The following is a 21,199-nucleotide window of genomic DNA, read 5'->3' as shown; positions in this document are numbered from 1 at the left end:
GTCCTTCCACCCTGGGCTAGAGACGATCCCTCTGCTGCATGAACTCAGGGGCAGTTCACAGACCAACCTCAGAGTAAGCGTTCGCAGCAGGGCGTGACGGTCACTCGCCAAGTGCTGTGGCTATGGACATAGACATTCCTCGAAAAAGAGTCCGTATCTTTCGTCAAAGTCTGAGGAGTAGCTGAGGGTGTGTTCAAATGAATGCAGGCTCTTCAGCAGGCAGGCATCTGTATAACCCCCCAGCCTGCGCCCGCCCCCATGCCACAGAGGGTCAATGCTCGGCTTCTTCTAGCCCAGCGGCTGGAACGCCCCACAGAGTACCTGGCTGTCAAGTCTCCCTACCGTGGCTCTCAGAGCAAAGCCGGCCTTGCCAGTGAGGCAAGTCCAATGTAGGTCTTGTTGGACTTGGGGCGTCAACACAATTTTTTTAAAAAGCAAAAAGCAAAACAAAACAAAAGAAGCCACTCCAAGCTCAAGGGCAGTGGCTCAGGCTCTCACTCAGAAGACTGGGGCGGGATGGCCAAGTGTTAGATTCAAAGGAGTCTCCCAAACCTCAAAACACGATCCAGATATCCAGAAATGGGCTCAACCTAGACTAGAGGAGGATTTCTGGAGGTTAAATAAAAGCCAGCAGAGATTAGATAAAAACCAGCATTCCTGAGGACCCTGCAAAGCCAGCTCCCCTCTACCGAAAGGAGTCTTTTCCCTCATCGCTAGCAGAGGATACCTGTGGTACCTGTCAGCATATGTGCATGCTGGCCTCTAGGCTCCCTCAGTATCATAGGCACCTGTCAAAGTCCATGCTAGCATCTAGCTCTTCTTGTCCTTATCCTACCCTAAATTCCCTCCGATTCACAGGCTTCTCTCCCCCAGGTATCACTCTCCTTCTAACCCTGCTATTCTCACTCTGCTCCCCCTCCACCCCTCCCCCAGCCCCATCCTGCTCTGCTCTTGCTTTTTGTTCTCTCTGTTCTCTATCCCTGCTACCCTCTCCTCTCTTCAGATAGCCCTGCCTGAGTCCAGTCTGCTGGCCAAGTTCAGTCTACTGCTTTCTCTCTCCGCTCTGGACTCTGCCAGATGCCTCTGGCTCGCTCTCTCGCTCTCTCTCTCTCTCTCTCTCTCTCTCTCTCTCTCTCTCTCTCTCGTCTACAATAAAAACCTTCCCCTTAACCATACTATAGGCCAGTTGACATCATCAGTTTCTACATTTACACATTTTAATTTAGGGCCACCTTGGATTAGATAGTGAATCTCAAGCCAGCCTGGGCTATAGAGACCTCCTCTCAGGAGAGAGAGCAACCTTACTAAGTAAGGCTGAGTCCTGACCACACCCTCAGGGTCCACAGACCTCCTACAATCATTAGGTCCCGGCCTCTTCGTCACTGTGGCCCAGAGGCTACTCCGCTAAGAAGCAGGGAGAGAGAACCATCTTCTTTTCCAGTATCCCTTCTAACCTGTCTGTGTCTGTGCGTGTGAGACACACACATGAGGAATGTGTGCTCGCCCCTACAGGCACACGTGGAAGCCAGTGTCAGGTGTCGTCCTCCATCACTTCTCCCCCTTATCTTTTAGTTATTCCCACGTAAGCGTGCACGCCACGGCACACACATGGAGGTCAGAAGATAACTTGTAGGTATCCGTTCTCTCCTTCAGCAATGTGGGGCTCAGGGGTCAAACTCCGGCGTGGTGGCAGGAACCTTTACTGGCTAAGCCATCTTGTCAGCTTGTCTGCCCTACCTTTTTGAGATAATCTCCCTGCACCTGGAGCGCATCGATTTCCCCCAAGTACTCAGCCAGGACGCTTTTTAAGCAGGCACTGAGGATCTGAACTCAGGTCTCCTCTCCTGAGCAGCAGGCACTTTGCCCAGTGAGCCAAGCCCCCAGCTTCCTTTCCACACATCACCCACGTGGTTTTTTTTTTTTTTTTTTTTTTTTTTCTATTTTTTTCTGAGGAGATTTCTGGCTCTACTCAAGTATATGTCTTTGCGCCCAACAGACATAACAGTAAACAACCAAACTTTATCAGAAGACTGAGCAAACATGCACCCATCGCTCCAGGCCACCCCAGTGCTAAGCTAATCATTAACGTCACTAGTGTACTGTCTCCTCAGTAATTCCACAAAATAAAGAGCCTTTATCTTGCCCTCCACAAGTCTGCCAGACAGTGCTCTTCCCCAGCCAGTCATCCATCCCCTACTATCCACTGGACCTCCATCCTGAGCTATTCAAATGCCGAGAAACCTGTCTTCCCCTCATCCTGCAATGGCGACTCTTCACCTTTAGGCTCTGCTTGGACTTCTAAACGCAGCGCCAACAGGTTTCATTAGAAACACCAAGCACAGATGTACTGTTGCCGCGCTATGCTCAGGAGAGTGGGATCCCCTAGAATAAGAGCCCCTGGCAGGAATGAAGACATCCTAAGGTGGAACTTATGCCCCTCCCCACTTTTGGCTAGCAGACCATTGAACAGTGGTCCCTACAAAGTTGGAATTTCCCTAGGAGTCTCATGCCAGGAGAAGGAAAAGGCTGAAGCCTGGTGCCTGCTGGGGGAGAACGGTATGAGTCAGAGAGACGTCACACAGCTTGGCGTCTTCTCAGACCACTTTGCAAGAGACACTAGAACTAAGGCAACAGCAGCAGGGTGGGTGAGACCACTCTTACCGGGGCTGCTTAGCTGTGCATATCTCTGACCTTCTATTTAAACCTAAACCTCATAGTAAGATCTCCTGAACCTCTTTACTTGTTTGCTTCCCTTCCCAGCGCAGCCATACTGAGTTCATCTCCCTCTGCCTCTACTCCTCCTCTGTCTCTTTGAGTGACCTACTATGGAGCAGGGTGGTCGAGCCTAGCAGGGTAACCACAGGTCACAACATGGGACTGGAATAGACACAGAGGAGGACTTCTGCTTCTCGGAGTTTGTGGCTCTATGTCACAGGGCTCTTGTCTCGGTTCTGTTCCCAGTCATGAGCACAGACAAGAGAAAGCTGACTCATGCCTTTCCCTAGAGCAACCCTGGCCATGAGAATGCAGAGCAGCGGTTCTCAACCTTCCTAATGCTGCGGCCCTTGAATGAGGGCTTCATGTTATGGCGACCCTTCCCAGCTGTAAAATTATTTTGTTGCTACTTCACGACTTTAATTCTGCTAGTTATGAGTCAGACTGTAAATATATGTTATGCAGGACATCTGATGTGTGACCCCTGTGAAAAGGTCATTACACACACACACACACACACACACACACACACACACACACACACGGATGGATGGATGGTGAGGTCACAACTCCCAGGTTGAGAATGGCTGATGTAGAGGTTGTTGATATTCTGATCCCCACTGCTGGGGTCACTTCTGTTCCCTCCTATGTTCCCTGCTACTCTACTTATTTTCAGCCACAGACCCACCATCATGTCCTGGTTTACTCTCTGTACTGAACATGGGGGAGGGAGGCTCAATTTGAATGCAAAGTCCCGTACCAAGAGATGGGAACACAGAGACCTGGCTGAAGAGAGCCAGCTCTCACCTAGCACAGCTCCCAGCTTCTTCCAGAGAGCCCGGCCCTGGGAACAGGAAATGAGTGAGGCAAGCCTCAATGCTGACTAGGCTCTTTGTCCCCACCCCTACCAGATACAGCTGACCAGAGTCCCCAGAACTCAGCCAAATGTACAGCTTCTGAATCGAAGCCTAACCTCGTGCTGCAGGGTGAGAGAAAGGAGTGTAGGATAGAATAGGGATGGATGTAAATAGCCTGCAGACAAAGACACCTGCCCTTCTACCCCTGGGGTAATTGCGTCTCCACCCAACACTGAGCCAAGTCCATGGGAGGATTGCCTAAAATGACCTTTAACCTTGACCCAGCTGCTACTCTATCCCCGCTTTTTTAACTCCAGAGGGAAAAAAAAGCAGCTGCTGGGAAAATGACACTCCTGTAACCGGAAGAGGTACTCCAGGACAGGTCAAACCCAGCAGACACGAGTCCCTGAGGAGGATGCTGACGCGAGGGCCCAGAATCTACTCTAGAACAAAATGGAAACGCCCAGCTCAGGTTGTTCTAAAAAGAAAAGATTGGCGGTTGGGGGACTGATCAGTTGCTGCTCTTACAGAGGACCCATGTCTGCCTCCCATCACCCACAACTAACTAGCCGTAACTCCAATTCTAGGGGACCATACACAATTCTCTGATCCCTGCAGAATCACCTGTGCACATGATACATACATGCATATATATATATATATATATATATATATATATATAATTTTTAATCCAAAAATAACAATACCTTTAGCCTGCTCTGGTCAGTGCCCAGGTTTACCTCAAACAGTCTAAAGTCTCACCAACAAACTGTGAGTCCTTATCCTGTAGAGATTAATCCTGAAGCCTTCACAAGTTAAATGTTAATGATGCCTTAGATAAGCGTCAATAATCTCACGAGATGAGAGCAGTGACGACGTACACTGTGCTTGAATAACATACGCTCCTCTCATCGTTCACTCTACTTCTGCATTAATACGTGGCTGCGTTTTTCCATGATACCCTTTTCTTCACTCATAGAGGTGCGATATCTAACAGAATGAAATGAATCCCAGTAAGGGATGCTCAAGAAACGCCTTTCCTTTCCCGCTTTTGACGTGCTTTGTAATCTTTATTAGGAAAGCAAACTGTTTCTTTTTCTAATCTGATAATGTGTGTCACGTGCCACAAGTCTAGAACTTCTCTCTGGCCCTGCATCTGCTCTAGCCTGCTTGTTTGCATGTACACCGACTGCACCAGTGCAGGGGCCTGAGAAGGCCCGAGGCCTGAGTTACAGGTGGATGTGCGTCACTCCTTGTAGGGGTTGTGAATCCAACCCAGTAGAGAGCCGAGAGCCGCAGCGGGCTCTTACTGCAGAGCCATCTCTCCAGCCCAGATTTTCCTGCACTGTTGGGAGACGGTTTACATGATAGTAGCAGACCTTGTTGTGTGTGGAGATGTGGGTGGGCCTTTAATCCCATCACTGGGGAGGCAGAGACTGGTGAACCCCTGGTTTTGAGGCCAGGCTGGTCTACACAGTATTGAGTTTTGAGAGAGAGAGAGAGAGAGACAGACAGACAGACAGACAGACAGACAGACAGACACAGAGACACAGAGACAGAGAGAAAGACAGAGACAGAGAGACAGACAGAGAGAGACAGAGACAGAGAGAGAGAGAGAATAGAGTCCTGTAGGGCAGTGGTGGTAAAGGGAGAGGTAGATCTCCAAATTCAAGGCCATCCTGGTCTACAGAGCACAGAGGCAGGTCCAGGACAGCCAGGGCTACACAGAAGAGAAGAAAAAAAAATTACAACAGTGTTATGTAATACTACTCCCTAAGGTAAGGACACAATTAAGAGGATAGCATCTTTGTGTCCCTTCTAAGAAATGGGCCACATTTCATAAGTAACAAGGAAGACCTCCTTTTAAGCCCAGGGACCAGCCTTCCTGCAATGCAGGCAGAGAGCTGCTGGTGCTCAGTGGCGCTGGTTATTACGTTAGTTAGAAAGTAAAGGAAAAGAACTCGAAAATCTTTAGGCAGGTCTCAGCATCTTGTACTGAAACTTTTCCTCTCACTGCAATCAAAGAATATAAATGTGACCTTGGCAGAAGGGGCAGGGTCACCGACCAGAGTGCTGGGACCCAAGCTCTGATCCTGTGCCAGGGCAGCAAGCACTGTTACCCAGTGAGCCTCACACCCCAGTTCTAGCGAATCCAGCCGAGTGCTATCTTTCACTGTCTGACCTGAAGCAAGTACCACTCTGAGAAAGATGGAGAGAAGCTGCTGACTGACATCCACAGACACCGTAAGCAAGCCCGAGAGACATCTTTAACTTTTTACTGACTCTTCTCTTTGGATTCCCCCCAGGTGTTGTTCCAGGTCATGGAAGCATTTCACTGACTCACATGTCATAGGTGAAGAAGATGCAAACACAGTGACCATGGGTCACTGAGTCAAACCCCTCCCAGTGTCCTTCCTAGAATTCAGTCAGCACTTTAATCCCTGAGGCTCTGGCATCTCTGAGGAAGCAAGCGCATGGTTTGTACATCCCCTAGATTTCTCAGCAACCAGAAGGCGGGCGGGGTGACTCAGTGGATTATCTTGGTTATCAAGGTGCTCACTGCCAAGCCCGACAACCAAAGTCTGTTCCCCAGGTGAACTCTGGTGAAAACAGAGAACCAATCCCACAAGTTGCCCCCTGACCTTCGTAGGTGCACCCTGGAGCATACACACGTGCAGATATGCATATACACAATAAATAATATGTAAATTTTGTAATAAATAAAATGTAAATTTTCGAAAGCAGCTGCATCTTTCATGTTCGATTAGCAGTTCAGTCCAAGTCCTCTGGCGCCAGGTGCAAGGCCTGAGCCGGCCTGAGAGTCGCCTGCCACAGCGGGGCTCCCGGGGAGGTTCTGATTCAGGAAGTTAGGACAGAGTTTCCCAGAGCAGTCTGGTAAAGTGCTGCTTTGCATTTGACTGAGGTAATTACCTCGAGAGACAATCACGTGCAGACCAACTTAGAGCAGAACATGCCTGAACCTTTCCCTTAACCTGAGCTCCTACATCTCCGTGGCACACTGCCATTGCTGGACACGTTCAGGTGCCACCCACAGCCACCAAGGCAGAACCTCTGGGGCAGCCCTGCTGTCACCAACTTGTTAAATGGAGACCTGCTCTTCCATTTCCTGCAACAGAGGACCCCCAGCTCTCCTTAGTAATTTGTTCGGTTACCTCAAGTCTTGCTTTCCCACAGACCTCTGCCCTCTCTGACTCTCTGAGTGGCTCAGATACCCCAAAGCAGGGCGTAAGTAAGGAATGTTTTAGAGTTTGGGTTTTTTTTAATTCTTTGGATAAGAGTGGTGGCCAACGCCTTTCATCATGCCGATCTCTGTGAGTTTGAGGCTAGCCTGATCTACGTGGCAAGTTCCAGGACACTCAGGCCTAAATAGTGAGACCCTGTCTCAAAAGGGGGCAGGGGTAGTTACAGAGATGGCTCAGCATTTAGGAGCACTGGATGCTCTTCCAGAGGAGCACGGTTTGATTCCCAGCACCCACATGGTGGTTCACAGTCATCTGTAGTTTCAGTTCCAGGGGCCCAGCACCTTCTTCTGGCCTTTGGGCACCAGACATGAACACACTGTACAGACACACATGCAGGAAAAACACCTGTGCACATAAAATAAATAAATAAATAAATAAATAAATAAATACTTTTTAATTCTCTTGATAATCCCACTGTACGGCCAAGATTCAGACCCGCTGTTCCCAGCAATTCTCCCAGCTTCCTCTAGAACATTCCTTCCCTACTTCTGAAATGGAGCCAAAGGTAACAGAGAAAAGGAACAATGACTGAACCCCCTAAGAGCTGCATGGGTTAAACCCTCACACAGCTGTGCCCCTTCACTTCTGGTGAGGAATCGACACTGACGCTTCCTTAGGAATAACCCAAAATTCTGATGCCACCCTAATTGCTAAGGTGACTGTGGGACACGACCTAACCTGTAACTTAAGATGGATCGTTGGAAAAACCTTCCCAAGATGGGAAACTAGCTTCCAAGGAGAAATTCAAGGGGCAAAAGTCAGTTGGAGGCCCAGCTGTTCCACCTCACTAGCCACAAGCACATGAGGTCAGTCATTCCAGGCAGGAAACACCGCACGAGGACATATGGTCAAAGATCTCAGACACACACGCAGAGATCCGAAGTCCTTCGCAGTCCACCATCTGGCTTGTCAGCTCTCGGTGAACTGTCTGTCCTCCCCTCTGCCCAGCCTCCACAGCAGAGCTTTCTCAAGCCTCAATCAGGATCCTTGAGAGTCCACAGCATGAAATGCCCTGCCTCAAAGACGCTGAATCATGAGTTCTAGCTCCTGTATGGTCAGCAAATCAGCACCTACTAGAGGTCCTATTAGTACATACAGTTCAGTAGGGCCAAGTGGGAGGCATGCAAAGACGCTGTGCCCGGTTCATGGCCCTCAATAAATGCTGCTGGTTGACTCAGGCAGTAAGCTGACTAGAAACATGTCCTGTCAACAAAGGGGGGTGAGGGGTGTATCAACCAAAATAACTAATTTGCAATGAGTGAGAATAGCCAAGACAAGAACAACAATGTCTAACCATGCTCAGTGGCCAGAGCATCCTGGCTCTGAAGAAGGCTGGTTTTGGGCAGGCACGGACTTCCAAATGCTTACCTCAACTCTGCCAGCCTGGTCTACACAGTGAGTTCGAGGCCAGCCAGTGCCAGATAATGAGAATGTAAAGAGAAAGACAGAGACAGAATACCATCACTCCCTTCCCTACATTGGTCTAGAATCTCCCCTCCCCTGCCGTCCATCACACCAACGTTTCCTTGAGCTCCTGCTTGGAATCTGTTAATTCCGAATGAAAACCCATTTCTTCTAGAAAGACTACTTTGAGTATGAATGCACCCGGTTCTGTCGCCCTCCCTCTGTGCTCCCTCTTTTCCTCGATATCACATTGGCTTAGAATTGTTTATGTACCTACCTTGAGCTACATGAAGAGAGACCGTTTAATGGATCTGTCTCCTCCAGGCACGGCACAGAAATAAGTCCACAGTAACACTGAGTAGATTTTTCTTTGTGAAATAGTTCTGAAATCCAATTCCAACCTCGCCGCCTTGAAATTGCCTTAGGAGAAAGCCCACGTGGGAAGTCACCACTGGCCTCCCTGGAACTCATCCTTATCTAGCTGGGCCGCTCAGCAAACGAGACACTGCTCCACGGTTATTTCTCAAACTGCTCTCTCCTGGGCGCTGCCTCTCTGTCTCCCCTCTTAGCAGGTTCTCCATTGTCACCACTTGCAGGACTGAGATCTCTCAAACATTGGTAATCTCAGAGTCTGTTCTTTGTCCTCCTTTCTACCACCAGACCCTAGGGTCATGCCCTCTGTGCCCTGGGTTTCTATTACTATTTAATAACAATTCCCAAAATGCAGTAGCAGCCAACGAGTGACAGGAGAGCCGGCTCAGCAGTTAGGAGTACTTGCTGCTCTCTCCAGAGGACCGGAGTACAATCCCAGCACCCACATTGGGCAGCTTACAACTGTCATTCTAGCACCCAGGGATCTGGCGCCCTCTTCCGGCCTCTGAGAGTACCATGTAGCATACATCCGCACAGACAGGCATATACATAAATAAAAAATAAAGCTTTAAAAAAAATCACGGACTGGAGAGATGGCTCAGAGGTTAAGAGCACTGTCTGCTCCTCCAGAGGTCCTGAGTTCAAATCCCAGCAACCGCATGGTGGCTCACAGCCATCTGTAATGGGATCTGATGCCCTCTTCTGGTGTGTCTGAAGACGGTGACAGTGTATTCGCATACATACAATAAAATAAATAAATAAATCTTTTTAAAAAAATCACTACTGGATGTCATCAGCCACACCCAACTCTACATATTGAAAATTAATCTCAGCAGTTCTCCCAAACATACTCTCCCTCAACATCGCCATCCACCATACAGCTTACTACACGGGTATCACATTTTCATCAAGCCCAGACAACGTTAGATCCGACCAGCCCTCTTACTCCCAAACCATGATTTTATGATTCTAGGCCAAGTTACAGGATCAACTAGCTTACTTAACTCACCTTTCTGCTGTGGCCTGTATGCTTTTAAAAAAAATTTTTTTTTTAAATCATAAATTCAAAAATACAGAGCTGGCTCTGCGGTTAAGCGCATGCACCGCTCTTGTAGTTCCCGACACCAGATTATCAAGAGGGGTGCAACCACCTGTAACTCTGGTTCCAGGGAGACCCAACACTCTAGTTTCCACAGACACCTGCACTTTGTGTGAGTGTGTGTTCGCACATGCACACCAACTTTAAATGGTCAAATAAAATTTTTTTTTTTTTTTTTTTTTTTCGAAAGTAAAAAGCCTTCAGGGCCTTAAAATAGGTATGTGCGCCTACCACTGAGCCAAATCCCCAACCCCCAAGCTTTCTTGCAGTCCAAATAAAACCTTCATTTGAAAGTTCCCAGCACCCACATGGTGGCTCAAAAACCATCTGTAACTCCAGTTCAAGGGGGACCAGGGGACACCCAGAGAGCTGGCCTTCTGGATACAAAGAGGACCTGGGTTTAGTTCAGCATACAGCACACGGCCCACATGGTGGCTCACAAAAAAAACATTTTTCCAGTTCCAAGGGAATTTAGCACCGTGGTGGCCTCTGCCTACAAAGCATGCAAGGCCCTGTTGGTCCCCACGCATCAGGCAAAAAAACAAAAAAGAAAAAAAAAAAAAAAAAAACCATTTTAAAAAGCAGACCAAAGGGCCTAGGCAGAGTGGTGCAGGCCTTTAATCCCAACACTTGGGAAGCAGAGGCAGGCATAGCTCTGTGAGTTCAAGACCAACCTGGTCTGCACAGATCGTTCCAGGACAGCTGGGGCTACACGGAAAGACCCTGTGTCAAAACAAATAAATACATACTAAGTTTTTTTTGTTTTTGTATTTGTTTTTGTTTTTTTTTTTTTCGGAGCTGGGAACCGAACCCAGGGCCTTGCGCTTGCTAGGCAAGCGCTCTACCACTGAGCCAAATCCCCAACCCCTAAGCTTTTTTAAAAGTAAAAATAAAAATAGACTAAAGGGAAGGATGACCACTCAGCCGACTCCACAGAAGAGACCTGAAAGAATCTTCTAGACTGAAGAGAAAGACAAGTCCATCCATGAGGCCACAAGAAATGAAGGATATAAAATAAAAGTCAGCAAGGGAGGAGGAGAAAAACAAATGTCAGGAATCCATACATGACTTCCAAAAATAACTCTGAATATCGGCGGTCTCCGTTCCCCAGTCAAAAGATACAGACTAGAAGACTGGATGGAAAAGCAGGAGACATCTATTTGCAGCCTCCAAGGAATTCCCCTCACCACAAAAGACAAACACAACCTTAGGTTGAAAGGCTGGGAAAAGAATTCCAAGTGTGCTGACCTAGTAAACGAGCGGCTGTTGTTGTTCTAATAAGAAGTAGAGTTCAAACCCAAACTAGTGAGAAAGGGGAAGCCGGCACTCCATGCTGATTACAGGGTCAGTCCACCCAAAGGGACAAGTCTCAAATGGTACAGGGAGAGCCTGCATGTCTGTCTGTGTGGCATGCACAGGACTGTGAGGTCAGAAGAGGGGGCCAGGTGAGGGATACAGGTGATTAAAAGGAAGTGTAGGATGAGGGAACCCCGGGGTTAAGTACGGAGGCAGGACTGGGGGGTAGAGGAGAGGAGGGTTTGGGGGTATAGCGATCCAAACTAAGAATGTATAAAAATCCCTTATAGAAAGCCACTATTTTGTAATCTAATTAAAAATATGATTTTGAGGGGTTGAGAGATGGCTCAGCGGGGAAGACCGCTTACTACTCTTTCAGAAGACCTGAGCTGTGTTTCCGGCAGCCACAGAGGCAGCTCACGGTCACCTGGAACTCCAGTTCCAGAGGACCTGACACTCTCTTCTGATCTCATAGGCATTCCACGGCTGCTACAGACATATGCAGGCCAAACACCCATACGGCAGAAAAATAAACAAATCCAAAAGGAGGTTTTAATACAAAACTTGTATGGGAATTTGAACACAGTAACCCTTCATGGGTGAACAATGCTTTCCCCAGAAGACATGGATCATTAAATAGAAATCTCAGCTCCAGGCATGGGACAAACCCTCACACCCAGTCACTTACCCAGTCACTGCATACTGAGGCCTGGGTAAGGAGGCCCCAAACAACAAAGGCTATTGGTACTACTCCTGGTTGCCCAACCACACTAGATAAGACCCTGTGACTGGAGACAGCGCACAACAGAGGAATACCCTGGACATAGAATTACGGGCACTGATGCTCTACCATGTAGGCGCTAGGAATGGAAACCCAGCTCCTCTACAAAAGCTCTTGAGCGCTGAGCCATCTCCCCAGCCCTGAAAGAGCTTCTTAACGGCATGTCTGCCTCTGGGTGCCCACGTTCCAATCCAGCTATGTCGGTCCCCTATTCAGGATAACTCTGAACCCCCAGAAAGGTGCAGCTCACAATTCCCTACAAAGACGCATGGCATACTCCATGTGTTCCTCACCTGTGTGCCTTCCTATTGTCTTTCCCTCTGTCTAGAGTCTCACCGCCACCACCCCTTCTTCGAAAGACGTAATGATTCTTAGAAGGAGAAGGGCACTGATGCAGGTACAGAGTGCAGAGTAAACGCTAAGCAAGGGCTGGAAGATGGCAAAGTTCTTATTCCCAGAGGTTTGAGTTCAAATCCCAGAGAAAAATGGTGGACAATCTATAATGAGATCTGATTGATGCTGGGTGGTGATGAAGACAGCTACCACAATATAAGCAAAAAAAAAAAAAAAAACGCTAGGGAAAGCTTATTCCCATGGTGTTTGGGCTCAGGAAAAAAAAAAGGAGAGAATACAGTCAGATGGGAAGGTAGAGCAAAGGAACCAGGGAGCTGGGGTGGGGCTCAGGAGGAGAGAGACAGAGAGGGGAAGGTAGAGAAGGAGGAAGAGGAGGAAGAGGAGGAGGAAGAAGGGGAGGAGGAGGAGGAGGAAGAGGAGGAGGAAATATAGAGAGAAGAGAGGGACTCAGCCAGATGGCCCAGTGGGTAAAAGAACCTGCCACCAAGCCCAATGACCTGAGTATGGTCCCCAGAATTCACATGATGGAAGGAGAGAGCTTCCTCTGCCCTCCACACATGTGCTATGGCCTGTACACACTCACAACATCAACAGCGGCCATACTTACGTTTCTTAAGGACGGACTGGAGAGCTGGTTCAGTAGTTGAGCACACTCGCTGCTCTTACAGCCTGGCATTCGGTTCTCCCCACCCACAGGCAGCATTAGCATTCTCACACACACACACACACACACACACACACACACACACACACACACACACACACACACACTGCATACCACACACATACTCACTGAAAAATACTTTGTACAGTGTTTTAAGGAAAGGAAGTCAAAAACAAAACCGGATGAGAGGCTGGGGAGAGTTACTCCCGTTCTGGCTCCTTGGTTGGTTCTAGTGTCGAAGATCAAACCTGGGGCCCAGCACATGCTAGACCCATGCTCTACCTTTGAGCTACACCCCAGTCTCACGAGAAAGACCATTTTGACCCAACTCCCTGTAAGGTGGGATTTGATCAGAGAAGTGCATGGAATGGGTCTGTGAACATCTGGGGAAAGAGCCTTCCCTGTAGAAGAGACGAACCAACCTGAAGCAGAAACACACCATTCAGCCAACAAGAACAAGGCAGCAAAGAGGAACAGAGGAGAAGGCAGGAAGCCGGGCAACGCAGAACACAGGAGTGGTAGAGATCTGAGTGCTTCAGCCCAACTCTGACCCTTCCGTCTTTCAGCATAGATGCAGACACCATCCGCTCGCTGAGTGTCTCTACCACTCCTCTACCACACTGACAGTTACATTTTAGCTTCCTGTTTTATAAAACTTGCTATATTCAATAAAGGTTTTTTTGTTTTTTGTTTGTTAGTTTGCCTGGTTGGTGGATTGGTTGGTTGGGGTTTTTTGTTTTTGTTTTTCGATTTGGGGGTGTTTGTTTGCTGTTGTTGTTGTGGTGGTGGTGGTGGTAGTGGTGGTGGTGGTGGTGGTGGTGACAGGGTTTCTATGTGTTAGCCCTTGCTACCCTGAAACTCACTCTGTAGACCAGGCTAGCCTCTGTCTCCCAAGTGCTGGGATTAAAGGCACACCATAGCTTCAGTGAAAGTTTTCTCAGCTCAGATTTTTAACCATTGTCCGGATTCTGTGTTCTGCAGGCAACCTCCTGGTGACTGCTCTGTGCCCCTGTGGTTTTCCACTCTGCTAAGGGAAGGCGATGCCTTCACCATGTGCACCTGGTCACTCGCAATTACAAACACATGCTCGCCACCGACACTAACACCTGGCACGTCAATTTCTTTTTAAATTAAGCATGACTCAGCTCCCCAGAAAACGACCCAACTCTGGGTCACAGTGACCCATGGGAGGCATTTGCTTGTAAGATCTAAGGTAGGCTAGAAGATCAGGGGTTGGGGGTGTATAATCAAGGGGACATGAAAAGGGAAGGAGCCTTCACTTCAGAGTCTAGTTGAAATCCCACACCCAATGAAGGTTGAGAATTTTGACACAACTGAGAAAATTTGCCACAAAGATTATCTAATAAAGGAATATTCCTTCCACGTAGAAATAACTCAAATAATGTTAAAATTATAATGGACGGTGCTTATAAAGCCTTTTAGTTTAACCTCGTTCTTTTCCCCAGACGCAAACCTGTAATTTTTTGAGGATCTCACTAGTAAGATTATTAACTTTGTTTGTAATCAAAACACATTGCTTAACTCCCTTGTAAACCATGAACCACCCTATGATCTCATTTACCAAAAAGGAGGGGGGGAAAGTTCTTGGCAACTCTTTGAACCACATAACATCAGAAACCATCTAAATTATGAAAATGGATATTGTTGAGAGCTCAAGAGCGAAGTTTTCTAGAGACGCCCATGACCACATTTGGGTAATTAGCCCCTTTTCCTAAGTAGCTTTCTTCCCTTAATGGTCATGCTCAACCCTGTTAAAACCTCTTGTTTAGAAACTCCAACTTTGGGGGACTGGAGAGATGACTCAGCCATTAAGAGCACTTGGTACTCTTGCCAAAATCTGGGTTCAGTTCCCAGCACCCACATGGTGGCTCACAACCATCTGTAACTCCACTTTCAAGTTGTCTGATGCTCTCTTCTTGACTCTGTGGGTACTGTGCAAGCAAGTGGTTCACTCAACATACATGCAGACAAAACACTCATACCCATAAAATTAAAAAAAAAAAAGTTTGGACTGGAGAGATGGCTCAGTGGCTGAGAGGCAATTTTCAGGACCAGAGTTCAGGTCCCAGCACCTCTAAAAGTTGGTTCCAACACCTGTACTCCAACCTCAAGGTCTCTTGACACCCTCTTCTGGCCTCCATGGCTACCTGCACACATATCTTTGTAAATAAACTCATACACACACACACACACACACACACACACAGGACGCACAAAAATAAAATAAAAAGAAACTCCCAAGTCTCATGCTGGGGAGAGGACTCAGTGACCAGTGTGTGTGCTGGACTTGCAGAACCTAAGTGTTATTCTCAACACCCATTTCAGGTGGTTGACAACCACTATGATCCCAGAATCCAATGCCTCTGTCCTCTGTGGCACCCACACACACATGCACACAGCCACATACATACACACACATGCACATAATTAAAAATAAAACAAATCTTTTAAAACATTACAGTGAATGCCAGATGTGACATGCGTGCTTTTAGTCCCCAGAACTCTTTAGTCCCAGAACTCTCTGGGTTTGTGAGGCTACATTTTTTTTTTTTTTTTTGAGGGGACCGGATCTCTGGGTTTGTGAGCCCCCATGGCTACATTTTTTTTAATGCCAAGAATGGTGCCATGTCTTTAATCTCAACACTTAGGATGCAGAGGATCTCTGTGATATGGAGACCAGACTGGTCTAGTGATATACAGTGAGACCCTATCTCTCTGTCTCTCTGTCTCTCTGTCTCTCTAAGCTGAGAATCCTGCCTTCTCCTGAGTGAAACTGTACAAAGAACTCCTCAGGTGGCTGCAGCTGACGTGTGGGTCTCTTTGTTGACACAGACCAAAGGAGCTCAGCGTAGGCCCAGAAGGATCGCAGGAGCCCAGGACAGGCTCAGAAGGCCCTACTTCCTCACTCAACCCATCTCTCTTGTTTTAAATGGTGGCCCCACACCCAACACCCTTCTCATTACAAAAGTCCCAGCAATTCTCTATCTGACCCTTCATCTGGGTCCTTAAGGCCACTCACTCCTTTTCATCACTGCTCTCCATGGGGACTCTGGTTTCTGTTCCCAAACCAGCCCCTCCACCTTCCTTCTCACATTCTTTCCAAAAGCCACCCATTCTTTCCATGTGGCCACCCGAGTTCTCCTTGGAACCAACTGTGTTCATTTCAGCACCTCCAACCTCCTGCAACTTCACCTGCTTTGTGAAACCAACAGTGGCCCTAGCCCCAAGATCCAGCCCATATGAGGTACCATGTAGAGCCATCATCATCCCAGGCCATCTCCTTGCCCGGCCCACATTCCAGCCATACAGCTACCCAGAACTCTCGGAACGTTCCACACATTGGTGAGTCTCTGCATCTTTGCAAACGGGGTTTTCTCTGAGAAGCATCCTAGAAAGTAGCTGCGTGTCTGCTGGGCTCAGACCCATGCCTGAACTGAGCATGACTCTTCCCTGTAAAGTCTTCTAACCCCCTCTCCCACAGAAGAGTGCTGCCAGGAATGCTAAACACTTGAAATAACCAGCAACTGGGAGACTCAGGCAGGAGGACAGCCTGGGTTACATTTTCAAAGCAAAAAATAAAACTAAAGTTGTCCTCCTGTCTTCTGCCACACCTGTCACCACACTTCCACGACACAGCACTGTTGCATGGCGTGCCCACCTGTCTCCCTCCTGCCCTATGAGTTCTTGAAAGGGCAGGGATGTCCATTATTATCCTTTCCCAGCACATAGTGTGCCTACATCGTGCTTCCAGAAGAACAGAGTGAATGAGAGCTGTGTATTAAAGCCTTTCTCTGGTTAAACATGAAAATTTAGCCTGAGTCCTCCCTTAGGCCGACTGGAATCTCAGCACCTGACCCGTGCTGTGAGCTTATGAAACAGTAACTGAAGGACTGGGTCTGTCTCTGGAGTTACTAAAGACAAAACAATGTCCAGACACTGCCTGTGTAATGTCCAATGCACATGACCACTCGGGAGAAAGTTGAGCTGCAGGAAGAAAGAGTAGAGGCCCGAGTCACGATATATTAGCTTCGAGCATCTTCGTAATCAATACCTTACACTGAGTTCAATGTATGGTTTTCACAGCATCTCTCCTGTGTGTGTGTGTATCCCTTGGCTGGCCTAGAACTCACTGTGTAGACCAGGCTGGCCTTGAACTCAAAAAGAGTTCACTGGCCTCTGTCTCCAGAGTACTGGAATTGCCACATACCACCCTGCTTGTTTTGTTGTTTTGTTTTTGTTTTTGTTTTATTGTTTTGTTTTTGTTTTTGCTTTTGTTTTGTTTCGTTTTGAGACAGGGTCTTGCTACAAAGGCTAGGCTGGCCTTGAACTCATGATAAATTCACTTTCACCTTCCAAATACTGGAATTAGAGACAAGAACCGCATGCCCAGCTCTTTCACCAACTCTCTCAGATATGTTTTCTAGAACTCATGGGCTCAAGTAAGCCTCTAGCCTCTGCTTCTAGTCATCCTCGCATTATACTGAAAGTAAAGGGTCACTGATCCTCCTACCTAGAAGCACACACTGTTGCGCTCAGCTCAAACACAAGTGGATTGCACCTTTCACTCTACCAACCTCTAAAAAAAAGGTCGTCTTTTTTTTATGATTTATTCATTTAATATATATTATATATATGTACACTGTAGCTGTCTTCAGATACACCAGAAGAGGGCATCAGATCTCTTTACAGATGGTTGTGAGCCACCATGTGGTTGCTGGGAATTGAACTCAGGTCCTCTGGAAGAGCAGTCGGGGCTCTTAACCACTGAGCCATCTCTCCAGCCCCCAAGGTTGTCTTAAAAGTCTTCCTTTTAGGCTTTGGTCTGGCAGTCAATTTAGAACAACTTAGAACAAGGTCAAGGTCAGGGTCAGATCCATACACCCACAGGTCTGAGCAGCCAGTCTGTCAACAGTATGCAGGGGAAAAAAAAAATGACGTTGTCATCCCCACCTCCCACCTCACATCCATCAAACACACTTAGACCCTATTCCTGCATACGGGCAGGCTTTGGCTCCAGAGGGCTTGATGGCTGTACTCTTTGGTCCACATTGCCAAGGAAGAGAGGGGTCCAGAAAAAGGCTCTCACCTGGCCTCAGCCTAGCACCCTGGAAGGAAAAGTTGCTCAACTGTGAGGAATGCACGAAGTTGAGACCAGGGAAATGGGAGGGGAGTGCACGGAGGCAGCAGACCTCCTCAGTTAATGGCAGCTCCCCAGCAACCACAAGCACTAGATGTGCACACAGGACTTGACTCCTTCCTCAGGCCCAGGACTCAAGCAGGAACCTTCCACTGAGAACTCCAAGGCAGCAGGTTGCTGGGGTTTCCTGCTAACCATGTGTCTCTTGCACCTGGAGTGTTTTGAATATAGTAGGTGCACAATAAACCATTTTGAGTCACACACACACACACACACACACACACACACACACACCCTGAACCCACATGCAAACCCCATGCCTTTTGCTTACAGGGGAAGTCCGCAGATTCTTAGTAAACTGTGGCTACTTTGCATGTTTTCTGGTGCAAGTGTATGTATGTAGGTGTTCAAGAGTTTAAGTACATTTCTAGTCTCAAATTAGAGACAGCAAATTAGAGGGAGTGACAGGTGTAGGCAGGCATAATGCCAGAATTAAGGAATGACTGGCAGCTGTCACAGGAGTCGCAAACAGACATCGGGAAAGAATAAAGCCCAGAGAATGAAAGTCAACAGTATGCAGCCCCCAAGAAGCACAAGCAATGTTCTTTCCTACCCAAGGGGCCTGAGGAGACCTCCTAGTTACAGAGAACTCGAGATGTGATTAAGGCCAGCCTTTGCTATTGAGCAAGACCCTGTCTTAAAAGGAAGGAAGGGAAAGGGGGGTTGGAAAGGAGGCTATGCAATAATAACCCTGAGTCATCAAAAGAAATGTCAAATTACAAAGGCAAGCAAATGCACCACTGGTTTTAAAGAGACGTCAGCAAAAGTGGTTAAAATGATAGAAGCCTGTCGCTTACAGTGATGCCATCTCCTTAAAAATATCGCTTAGAGACGATCCCTCTCGACGCAGCTACACTACTTTATGCCACATCTGAGCAGCCCAAGACTAACAGATCCTAAAGGGAGGCTTGGCAGCGTGTGACCTACCCGGTCACTCGAAAGTGCCACAAGAGAAATTACAGACCACATCGGACACCTCAGGGGAAAGGCCTCCCCTAGAGTGCCCTCTGCCCTTCCTGACTACAGCCTTCCTAGCCAGACACCCCCCACACAGAGCCAGCGTAGGCCACAAACAAGTAAATCACAGAAAACCAGTCAGCTGTCGGCATGGCTGTAAAGCAGGGGAATGGAAGATGCTGGGCAATAAAGACAGCAAAAGAGAACAGGAAACAAGGTGAGTGGAGTCAGGCCAGGGAGTCAGGCACTCGGTGTAAAATTCCTACACTCCCTGACGCTGCTCCTCCATAAACTGAAAGTGTCTGCACTTCACGGTTCAGGGATCAGAGTCATCCCAAGGTCATCATCACCCTCTGAGAAGGGGGCTGGAAAGAAGGGACTACAGGCTAGCTGCCTCTCAAACACCTCCAACGTGGCTCTATCCATACAGACGTTAAGAGAAGAAAAAGCGAAAGTGGATCAAAATGGTAAGCGTACAACTTGGGCCCGTAGAAACGCTCGTGCAAGCTGCTTCCAAGCACCTTGCTTCACCAATTAAAGCTCGCACAGGCCAAGGTGAAGAGATGAAAGCACGCATCAGGCAACAGAAACCAAAACTGAAGCGGCTGTACTTTTAATCAAACAGAATACGGTTTAATTTTTAAAAAAAAACAAAAACTCTAAAGGCTCTGGGTGTGATGGCACAAACTGTTAATCCCAAGCAATCGGGAGGCAGAGGTAGGTAGATTGCTGTGAGTTTGAGGCTAGCCTGATCTACATAGAGAGTTCCAGGCTAGCCAGTACTACATAGCTAGACCCTATCGCAAAACAAACAAACAAACAAACAAAAACTCTACAGAGTTGAGGCATGAGGGTCACATGAACCCAAGAATTCAAGAACAGCCTGGGTAATATAAAAACCATAAGGAGAGACAGTCAAAGTCACAGTGATAAAGAGATCGATCCAACGAGAAGAAATAATAGAAGTGGAGAGATGCCCCAGCAGACGAGATACTTCCTGCTCTCACCAAGGACCTGGGTTCTGTTTCAAGCACCCACCTGGTGGTTCACAACTACCTGTAACTGTGGTTCTGGGGGATCTAAGGCCCTCTTCTGGCTCCCTCAGGTACTGCACTCACACAGACAGACAGACAGACAGACAGACAGACAGATGTGTGTGTGTGTGTGTGTGCATGTGAAATTAATCTTGTCAGGTGGTAGTGGTTATACACCTTTAATCCAAGCACCTGAGAAGCAGAGGCAGGAGGATCTCTGAGTTCAAAGACAGCCTAGTCTACAGAGTGAATTTCTAAAAAACAAAACAGTAAATAAATAAATCTTTTTGTTTGTTTGTTTTTCTTTTGACACAAGGTCTCACCATATAAGCTTGGCTACCCAGTTTATGACCTATGAGACTGGTCTTGAACTCACAGAGATCTGTCTGCCTCTGCCTATAAGTATTGAGATGAAAGGCATGGGCCACCACACCTGGCCTAATAAATAAATCTTTGAAAAGGAGGAGAAAGAAGAGAAGGAGGAGGAGGAGAAAGAGGAGGAGGAAGAAGAAGAAGAGGAGGGGGAGGAAGAGGAAGAGAAAGAGGAGGAGGAGTGGTGCCCAGGTTCCACCTAATATTCAGTTAGCCAGGGAAGATAGCAAGGGTGGTGTTGGTGATCAGGGCCAAAAGCTATGACTTCTAGCAATTTAACTCCCTCCTGCTATGCAGAGACCTGATGGCTGATGACTTCTGGCAATTAACTCCTGCTGGTTGCAACAGGAGAGTTAGAAAAGAAACTTAGCTACTTGGGCTCCTTCCTCTTTGACTGGGCCTCTAGCCCATAAGGCAAGAGGTTCAGAGTTCTTTAACTCTTCATGAGCCAGAGAGAAAAGAAAAGAAAGTCAAGCACACACAGAGACACACACACACATACTGGATGAAGCAAAAGGGGGCTACACTGCCACTTTATTCTTGTTCTTGGCTTTTCTACCTTCTCAGGATAATTGGTCACATGGTTCTCAGATGAGCGCTTCTACATTCCCTAAGTTCATACTGAGTTTAAGGCAACAGTTCATGCCACAGGTCAATAGGGCTTAAAGAGTTACCACAGGATTGTTTACATATCTTTCCATTAAGACTAGTACCTAAGTAAACGTTCATTTTATATTTTATGGTTCTACAAGCTCATTAAAAGTTTAAAGCAACAGTTTTTACGTCACAAGTTAGCAGGGTTTTGTCAAAAGA

General features: G+C 47.5%; 1 protein-coding gene across 4 annotated transcripts in view; it reads right to left on the bottom strand.

Moving 5' to 3' along the window:
- Slc7a7 (solute carrier family 7 member 7) overlaps positions 1 to 21,199 on the bottom strand; it is a 48,056-nt gene that overhangs the window by 8,943 nt on the left and 17,914 nt on the right. The window lies entirely within an intron of this gene.

Source organism: Rattus rattus, chromosome 12, assembly GCF_011064425.1.
Source record: "Rattus rattus isolate New Zealand chromosome 12, Rrattus_CSIRO_v1, whole genome shotgun sequence".
Taxonomy (NCBI): domain Eukaryota; kingdom Metazoa; phylum Chordata; class Mammalia; order Rodentia; family Muridae; genus Rattus; species Rattus rattus.
Note: the sequence above shows the minus strand (reverse complement) of the source record. Positions and strands in the feature narration are given on the sequence as shown.